General features: G+C 47.5%; 1 protein-coding gene across 1 annotated transcript in view; it reads left to right on the forward strand.

Moving 5' to 3' along the window:
• Positions 1-8,857, forward strand: part of APC (APC regulator of Wnt signaling pathway) — a 102,626-nt gene that overhangs the window by 60,978 nt on the left and 32,791 nt on the right. The window lies entirely within an intron of this gene.

The raw sequence follows: 8,857 nt of genomic DNA on the forward strand, positions 1-8,857 counted from the left end.
GTTGACTGGTTTTTTTTGGTTTGGGTTTTTTTTTTTTTTTAAATAAATTAAAGCTGCATTATATATATGATTCGACCTAGATATTAATGCTTTCATTGAATAGGTTTTTTTTTCTCTAAGGCATTCCGTACAAAGACAGGATTTTTAAAATTATCATAAGCACTTTGTTACCGTTTTTTTGTTACACTTCAAGAGTACATGAATCTAAAATCCAAATGCTATTGAAAAAGATGATTCTGAAGCTCATAGAAAGTAAGAGAAATAGCCCAATCAAGTTTCACTCTTATATTACTTTTAGCAAAATTTTGAAAATCAACTTTTATTTTTTAATGTAGAGCCATTATCTTATTATGCTGCCATTAATTTTCCTTCAGAGTTTTATTGAATACAGCATAGTATGACAGAATTTTTCTTTGGAGCAGTCTGTGTCCTCTATTAATATTTTAATGTTGCAAATGAATGATTTATAAAAAAAGAATTTCACTAAGTTGGCCTTAAGATAATTTCCTGCTGTTAATATGAACAATTTCTTTATGATCCTTTTGATAGTAGTGTTTGTAGAAAAAGGAGTGTGCTTCATTAGTTTAATATTTAAAGCTTGAAATGTCTCATACTTAAGTATTTAAATTTACTTCACCGAGAGATATTTCATCCACTGTTACTAGTTATCATTGTGCTGGAAAACTTTAAGTGGTAAATGAGAACAAATGCAATTATTTATTAAATAGCATATTTGAATTATTTATCTGGTTGTTATTTAGGGGATTACTTGGGAATTTAACATCTTCCTACACGTCTGTAGAAGGAATACAGAGTTCAGTCTTATCTGATAGGAAAAAGAATTATTTGACGTCAAATAATTTAGCACTTTGGATATATTCCAGTCATTATGTACTTTGAAAACTTTCCCTATCCAATAAATTAGTGTAATAATCGGATTGTATCACACTCAGTCCATAAAAATAAATGTCAAGTGCATTAGACTTAATGTTAAAATGAAAACTATTAAAAGTATGAAAATCCGAAGAAAATATAGATAGTTTTTATAATCATGAGATGGGTATGGTAAAACCATAAAGAAAGGGTCAGCAGTTTTCACATAAGAATGAAAACGGAAGTATGACAGAAAATTGTAAAAAGATTACAAGACATGAGGTTATAAGACAGAAGCCAAGATCACATTAAACAAGCATTTAGACAAGCAGAAAGTAAAACCTTGGAACACATGGGAAGTGCTTACAGATCGGTTATCTAAAGCCTGTTAAAAAGCAGACCTAGGAGGGCCAGACGTTGCTGTGGTAGTTACAGTGCTGGACTCCCACACGGCTGACCATAATTAGAGTCCCAGACCTGGTGGCTTGAAAATCACACCAGGCACATGCGCAAGTGTGCCCCAAATCCCAAGAGAATGGAGAAAAGATTGTGGCATGGCTCTCTCCCCTAGGGGGTGATTTCTTGGTTTTACTCTGTCTCTCACTATCTGTCTCGGCGAATGGCGTGTGCCCTATGACGACAACCAAAGGGAAAAAAGTAGGCAATGGATATAAATAGGAAATAAATGGGAAATTTAAATGACTTAAAGACATGTGGCAAGGCAATCGACTTTACTAATGACCTCGATATACAAATTACAACCAAAATAAGATAGGATAGGGATGGACGTTAGGTTGGCAAAAATCTGTATCAGCCAGTGGTGATTATGACCAGTAAAAAGGCGTTCTCACCCACAGCCATCCACGGCCAAGGGCATTCCACCTGCGACCACACAGGTAGTGGTATCCCATAAGCTAGCCATAGGCTGTGCCAGTTTTTTGTTTTGGGTTTTTTGGTTTTTGGTTTTGGTTTTGGTTTTGTTTTGTTTTGAGAGGTTTTTGCTATAGGGCGTGTGTACTCACCAGAAAGACAGAGAGAGAGACAGAGGGACAGAAAGCGAGAAATCACTCCCCAGGGAGGATGGCCACACCACAATCCCTTCTCCTCCATTCTCCTCTTGGGATCTTGGGCACGCATGCGCATGTGCCCAGCGTGAGTTTAAGCCACCGGGTCCAGGACTCAAACTGCAGTCGACTACATGGGAGTCCAGTGACATAGCCATTACGCTCACTGCCGGTCCCGGCCGTGCCGTTTTTAACTGACGTTTGCACAGCCACAAAGTCACCTACCAGTGCACCTCAGGACACGTCCCCGTTGATAACTATTGCTTTTGGTGGTAAGCAATTGCTCTGGAGAGCAGTTTTGCACAGTATACCCAAGTTCATTGCCACACCTGCCTTGTGCTCATCCCTGCAGTATGTAAGATTTTATGCTGATGAGGTAACTACTCAACAGTGGTCAGACATGTCTGAAGAGATTTATCATTGTATTATTTATAATAGCAAAAAGTTAGAAACAACCTAAATATACATTCACCAGTATCACAAATTTTCTGCCAGCCAGCTGTGGCTAGTGGCTAAGTACTCTGGAGTCCCCAAACCTGGGGATCATGCTCGCCTACCAGCTGAGACCTTTACAGACCCTGAGCCGTGTGTCCCCTTTTTGGTAAAACTGGGTGATGATAACCTCTGCCTCCTGGTGTAGTTGTGAGAATTCGATGTAATGTGCACTTAGCACGGTCCCCGGCATGTGGCTCGTGCCTAGTGGGGAACCGGCTCTTGTGAACAGCTCTTTTTTACCACAGGATGTGTGCACTCAGCAGAGAGAATGAGAGCGAGATCACCCTGCTGAAGGGACAGCCACCGCCACCCCTTCTCCTCTAGCCTCCTCTTGGGATTTTGGACACGCACACACACATGCCCCGTGTGATTTTTCAAGCTGCAGGAGCCAGGACTCGAACCATGCAGTAGGTCATGTGGGATCCAGCCACCTGTACTGCCACACTGCCTGCTGGCCTATTAACAACTATTAATATTTTTGTTTTATTGCAACAGGGTACATTTTGGGCATACACACACATGCTCGGTATTTTTATAAGCTACCTGGGATGGGATTTGAACCACAGTCATCCATGTGGGATCCAGCTCCGTATGCACAGGGCTTAACTGCTACACTGCGGGGCCAACCCAGTAATTGTTTTTAAATTATAAGTGTTACGCGTTTGATTCTGGAGACTGAGAATTGAAGAGGATGGATAGTCCCTAGCCTCGCGGCACACCTTGCATATGTTAAAAATGATAAATTGCATGTTATGTAATGCTGTTTATGTAGCGATCTGGCTTTTATTTTAGCCTCCAGCCTTGTCTCTTCTAGTATATCACCCATCTTATTATCAGAATGATTTTGCCAAAACATACTTCCGACCATGTTAGAGTTTGAAGCTTGAGTGACCCTGTGCCCGGTGGGACCCAGCACACATCCCGCCCTTGCCCGTCAGCTCCTGCACCCTACAGCTCCTCGAGCGTGCCCAGGCCTCCCGCATGGCGCGTGCTGTCTGGACGTGCCCAGTTGGTGTGTCTGCACGTGATCCCACCCGGGCCTCAGTTGGAGTGTGGCTTCCTCCCGGGCGTTGCCCCATGCCCCTCCCTCGAGCAGATGAAGCACTGCAGGGCCTGTCCATTGTATCTGCATTCAGGCACAGAAATGTCTTAGAGAATGCGCAGCATGTTACCAGGCCCAGCGGGCTGTTGGTGCAGCCCTTGCCTTCCAGGTCCAGGTCCCGTAAGGCGCATGGTGTTGCCTTTGTTCGCCACCATGCCCCAAACCACTGGCCTGGTACCTGGCCAGGAGTAAACATTAATCAGCTCTTATTGAATGGCAAGAGACATTAATTTAGAAAAATAATCACAATCTTTTTAGTTTAAAAAAAGCCACTGTGGGCTCAGCCGTGGTGGCTAAGCAACAGGGCGCCACTATGTGAGGCCGGGGCTTGGGGCAGAAGGTCCAGACAGTTCCTGCAAAAATGCCTACGTTGGGGGCCAGCAGGTGGCGTGGTGTTCACAGCTCTGGACTCCTACAGGGCCAGTCGTGGTTAGAGTCCTGTACCCGGTGGCCGGAGAATCAAACACAGTGCATGTGTGTTCATGCCCAGAGTCCCAGGAGGGGAATGGAGAAGGGACTGTGGCATGGCTGTCCCCCCAGGGGGTGGTTTCTCACTTCCCTCTCACTGTCTCTGTTTCTCTTTGGCGAGTACATGCACCATGTGGCAAGAACCTTTAGAAAAAAACCCTGCATCTCTCTTTCCGGTGAATAGAGCTCTTTTAGAAATGGGAAAAGCTGGGACCAGCAGTTAGTGTAATGGCTATGTCGCTGGGCTCCCGCGTAGTCGACCGTGGTTCGCGTCCCGGACCCAGTGGCTTACAGCTCACGCCGGGCGCGTGTGCATGCGTGCCCAAGATCCCGAGAGGAGAATGGAGGAGAAGGGATTGCGGTGTGACCGTCCCCCCTGGGGGGTGATTTCTCACTTTCTGTCTCTATGTCTCTCTCTGTTTGTCTGGCGAGCGCACACGCCCTATAGCGAAAACCTCTCCAAAAAAAAAGGCAAACCAAAAAAAGAAAACCTGTGCTTTGTGAAAAGGGCAGTGTACAGCACAGCTGTTAAGTGCTGTGCAGGGAAACTGGATGCCACTCAGGGTTCAAGTCCCAGCCCCAGTGGCTCGGAAATCATGCTGGGCACACTTGCACACTGAGGATCACGACGGAGGAGAACTGGAGATAGGACTGCAGCATGACCAGACCCCTCGGGGAGTTCTCTCTCTCTCTCTCTCTCTCTCTCTCTCTCTCTCACTTCCTCCACCTCCTCTCTCTCTCATGTATGTACACCTTTTGGCTTAAAAACATTGTTTTTAAAAAGGCAGAGCTATGTGGTCTCTCATTGTGCATATCTGTCCAGGTGTGTGTGTAGAGAGATGTCTTAGAGAATCCGACATATCACCAGGCCAGCCAGGTGGTATGGTGGTTAGGGCAGCCGTGTCTCACCTGGCGTGCTGCGCAGTTTGAGTCCTGAACCTGGCAGCTTGAAGAACCACGCCAGACATGAGTGTGCATGCCCAAAGTCCTGAGAGAATAACGGAAGAGAAGGGGTTGCAGTGTGGCCATGCCCCATCCCAGGGGTGGGGAGTGTGATTTCTTACTTCCCGCTTTCTCTACCTCTCTCTGTCTCTCTCTCTCTGGTGAGCACACATTTCCTATAGCAAAACTTAAAAAAAAATTACCAATAGTTACTTCTAAGTGTTGGGATTTTTATGGTTTTATATGTTTATACTTTTGTGCTTTCTTTGAAATTTTTGTAACGAGCATGTATCATTTTTATAACAACTCCAAAACCATTATCATTTTGGGAAGGCAGAGGAAAACACTGCCCTATTTCCCACTGTATGTGCCGTCACAGTGTTTGTGTATCCTGTTACTCATTTCGGCGTCGGTGGTGGGGAGACCTGTCGCCACAGCAAGGCAGGGCCAGCACGCATCCCTCTTCCCTTGATGACTCCAGACAGGCTGCAGTCAGTGGTGAACGTAGCGACCATTTGTTTGGCAATGTTAACCGTAGGCTTGCCAAGCACATCAGTGTTTATGTGAGGTTGGTTACTTTCTGCAGCTGCTTTAAAATGGCCCTATTGCCGGCGTCAGCAGGCGGCGAGGTGGTTGGAGCATTGGACTCCCACGTGGCTGACTGTGGTTCGAGTCCTGGACCTGGCAGCTTGCTTTCTCTCGTTCGCTCTCTGTCCCTCTCTGGTCAAATTTAAATGAATAAATAAATAAAGCTAAATAAAGTAATTCTTAAGAAAGAAAAAAAAAAAAAGACCCGACTGCTACTCCAGACCCCAGTGTGGATGCGGGAGCTGGGAGCTGTGTGTAGGCTCTGGTGTGTGTGCTGTCTGTCTTAGTAACACCTACACACATGACAGCCTCTCGGGGTTGTCCATTTCTTTTCTGTTATCATTGGCTCCAGAGACAAAAACCATTGGGACCGCTCGGAAGTGGAAGTCAGTCTTTGTCTCGGGGTCACAGTCGCACGCGCCGCTGAAGCTCCTGTCCTCCCTGGCTGTGCTCACCGTGCCACCGTGTGGGGCTGGTTCTACCCCTCTGGCCCGGCTTCCTGCCCACATCCACTCTCTGTGAATGTGCTTTACGAACAGTAAACCTCCCTCTTTGTAAAAGCCTTTCCTGGCTTCCTTTGGTTCCTAAAATAAAGGTCCCCCCTCTGTGGCCGGTGTGGCTCAACTGCTGCCTGTCTGCTCCAGCGTACCCTTGCACTTCAGCCCACGGGCCTTTCCGCGCACATGGTTCCGGCCCCTCCCGCAGCCTGCCACAGCCACGCCTGGTCCACGCCTGCTCCACGTGGCGCTCACCCAGCCCGCTTGCTCCGTGAGCGCCGCTGAGTGTGTGTCTGCATCCGTCCCTCACAAAGGCTCGAGCTGACCATTCCCCTACAGGCCTCCAGTTGGTCCCCTCTTTTGAAACAACCACCTTTGCCGTTTCGCATCTACTTGTGTGATTGTGTGGTTAATATGTGTTTTCCCACCAGCGTGTCCAGAGGAGCAAGGGCTGTTTCCAGTTCTGCTCACGTTGTCCCCACAGTCCTGGGTGACAGCACCCGATTCCCAGTCAGGAAGTCGGATTGGCAGTTGTTTCATAAATGTTTTTTTCACAGTTTATTTGCCTCAGGGTCCAGGTAAGGTCCATGAATTGGGATTGGTTAATCTCTGAAGTCTGTTCTGATCTTCAGGTTTCTTCGTTGGCTTTTGTTTTCTTGCTCTTATTTATTTTAAAACCAAAGTTGTTTTTCTTTTCTTTTCTTTTCTCTTCTTTTTTCTTTTAGTGTAAGGAAAAGATAGTTTATTAAGTAGACATACACTCCCGAGAGGTAGGAGCGGGTCTGAGCAGACAGAGTGGCTCACAAGGCCCCAAAGTTGTTTATCTTATAGAATGTCCATACTCTGAATTTTGCTGGCAGCATCCCTTTTGTATCATTTAATGTTTCTTTTTTCTCTACAGTTCTGTAAGTTCATGGTTGGACCTAGAGATCTGATCAGATTTGGGTTCAATCCTTTTTTTCCATAAGTGGCATGACACTCTCCATCAGGAGGTACATGATGTCTGGTGCTCTCTTTGTGGTATTAACAGCCATTAATAATTCCTAGCTCCATTCATTTATTAGGAGATGCAGAAATACTTCTGTAGACAGAACCTTCTTGTGTGCTGTTTGGTTACTCGCTGCTACAGTGTGTACAGAAGTAAGGGACATGTCAGCCCATCCTCCCGACCCGCCACGTTTTACAGGTGGTGGCTTCCGCTGCCTTTGTGGTAGGACCTTGGAGTGACTCCACAGGTGAGCAGGCCAGGAGGGGGAGGGTTCTAGCCTAGCAGCTGTGACCAGAGTGGGCCGTGTCCCAGCTCTGCGCGAGGTGGCTATCAGGCAGTCATCCTGGTCCCCCAACACACACTGCCTGTTACAGCAGTGGCTAGTTAAGGATGAATACGGGAAAAGCACGAGGTAGGTGAGTGATTGATTCTAGTAGTCCCTGAAAGGTTCATTCCAGCCATTCATCTCGTTCCCGCCGCTCTGCGCACCAACCCACCTTTCGCTTTGCTGTTCGTCTTTTCCCTACTCCTCTCCTAGAAGACGATGTAAACCCGTTCCCCGAAGTTCGGCCTCTCTTTACTAAATCTCTGGACTGTGCCAAGAGGCTTATAATCTGGAAAACAAGTGCAGCTTCCAAAAGCGAGGTCAGGGCTATGAGGAGACAGGGACGACATTAGCATGTAGACATGAGAAGCCTAAAGCTGGCCTTCGTAGTGGCACGGGGGTAGCACAGCATTCTAGGAGACTGACCGAGCGGGGTCCTGGCTCCAGTCGGGGATCACGTCAGACTTCAGTGCGCCCATGACCTGGGGAGCTGGGGTCAGATCCCAGCGCGGAGACCCCGTCGGGGGTGTGCCCCTGCATGTGTGTGCACGTGCGTGCACATGTCCGTGTGTCTCACCTATGAAGAGAGGAGGGGCAAGGCTTTTCTTTTCTTTTTTTTTTTTTTAATTAAGATTTTTTGCCATACAGTGTGTGCTCTTGCCAGAGAAGAGACAGTGAAAGAGAAAGTGAGAAATCACCCCTGTGGAATGGTCACACCACAGTCCCCTCTCCTCCATTCTCCTCCTGGAATTTTGGGCATACAGGCACATGCACTTAGCTTTATTTTCAAGCCACCAGGTCTGGGATTTGAACTCCAGTTGGCCCTGTAGGAGTCCAGCACCTTAACCACCACACCACCTGCTGGCCCCAAGGAGTGAACTTTCTAGAAAAACCTAATAGTATACCTAGTTTCAGAGCAAAGTTGGTCCTGGAGAAAATTAATTTAATCTGACGTCTAAGAAATGATTGGATAAAGTGAACTGTGGGTTTCCTCCCTGCCCCTCAAAATTTAGGAGTCACGTAGTCAGCAGACATCTGAATATCTGAGAATATTTAGGAAATAAAGTTGATCAAGCTTAGGGGTTGGATGTATGAACCGGGGGAGTAGAAGTCAGGAATGACTCTCCCGTTTCCATTGGCGATACAGTTAGTGGCATGAGGTGAGAGAAATGTGAGGGGAGATAGTGATTTCGAAGGTGTTACGAGTAAGGGACCAGCAGCTGGCGCAATGGTGACTCGGTCTCCGTCTCACGTGGAGGGTGGCCTTTACCCCCGCAGAGGACACAGTGCGAGGTGAGGACAGGCTGAAACCGCAGCACAACGCAGTCCTACTACCCCGAGGGAGAGGCACCTGGCAGCACCCGTGGCCGCTGGGCTCCCAGGGCGTTCGCTGAGCCGGGCCGGAGCCGGCTGGCCGGCTGCCTGCCCATGGCTGACTGCAGTGAGCGACACCCCGGCGGGTGAGAAGGTGGAGACAGTAGTCCAGCCAATGAAGTGCCCGGCGGGGAGAGGCGA

The sequence above is a fragment of the Tupaia chinensis genome, unplaced genomic scaffold (assembly GCF_000334495.1).
Source record: "Tupaia chinensis unplaced genomic scaffold, TupChi_1.0 Scaffold000195_1, whole genome shotgun sequence".
Taxonomy (NCBI): domain Eukaryota; kingdom Metazoa; phylum Chordata; class Mammalia; order Scandentia; family Tupaiidae; genus Tupaia; species Tupaia belangeri.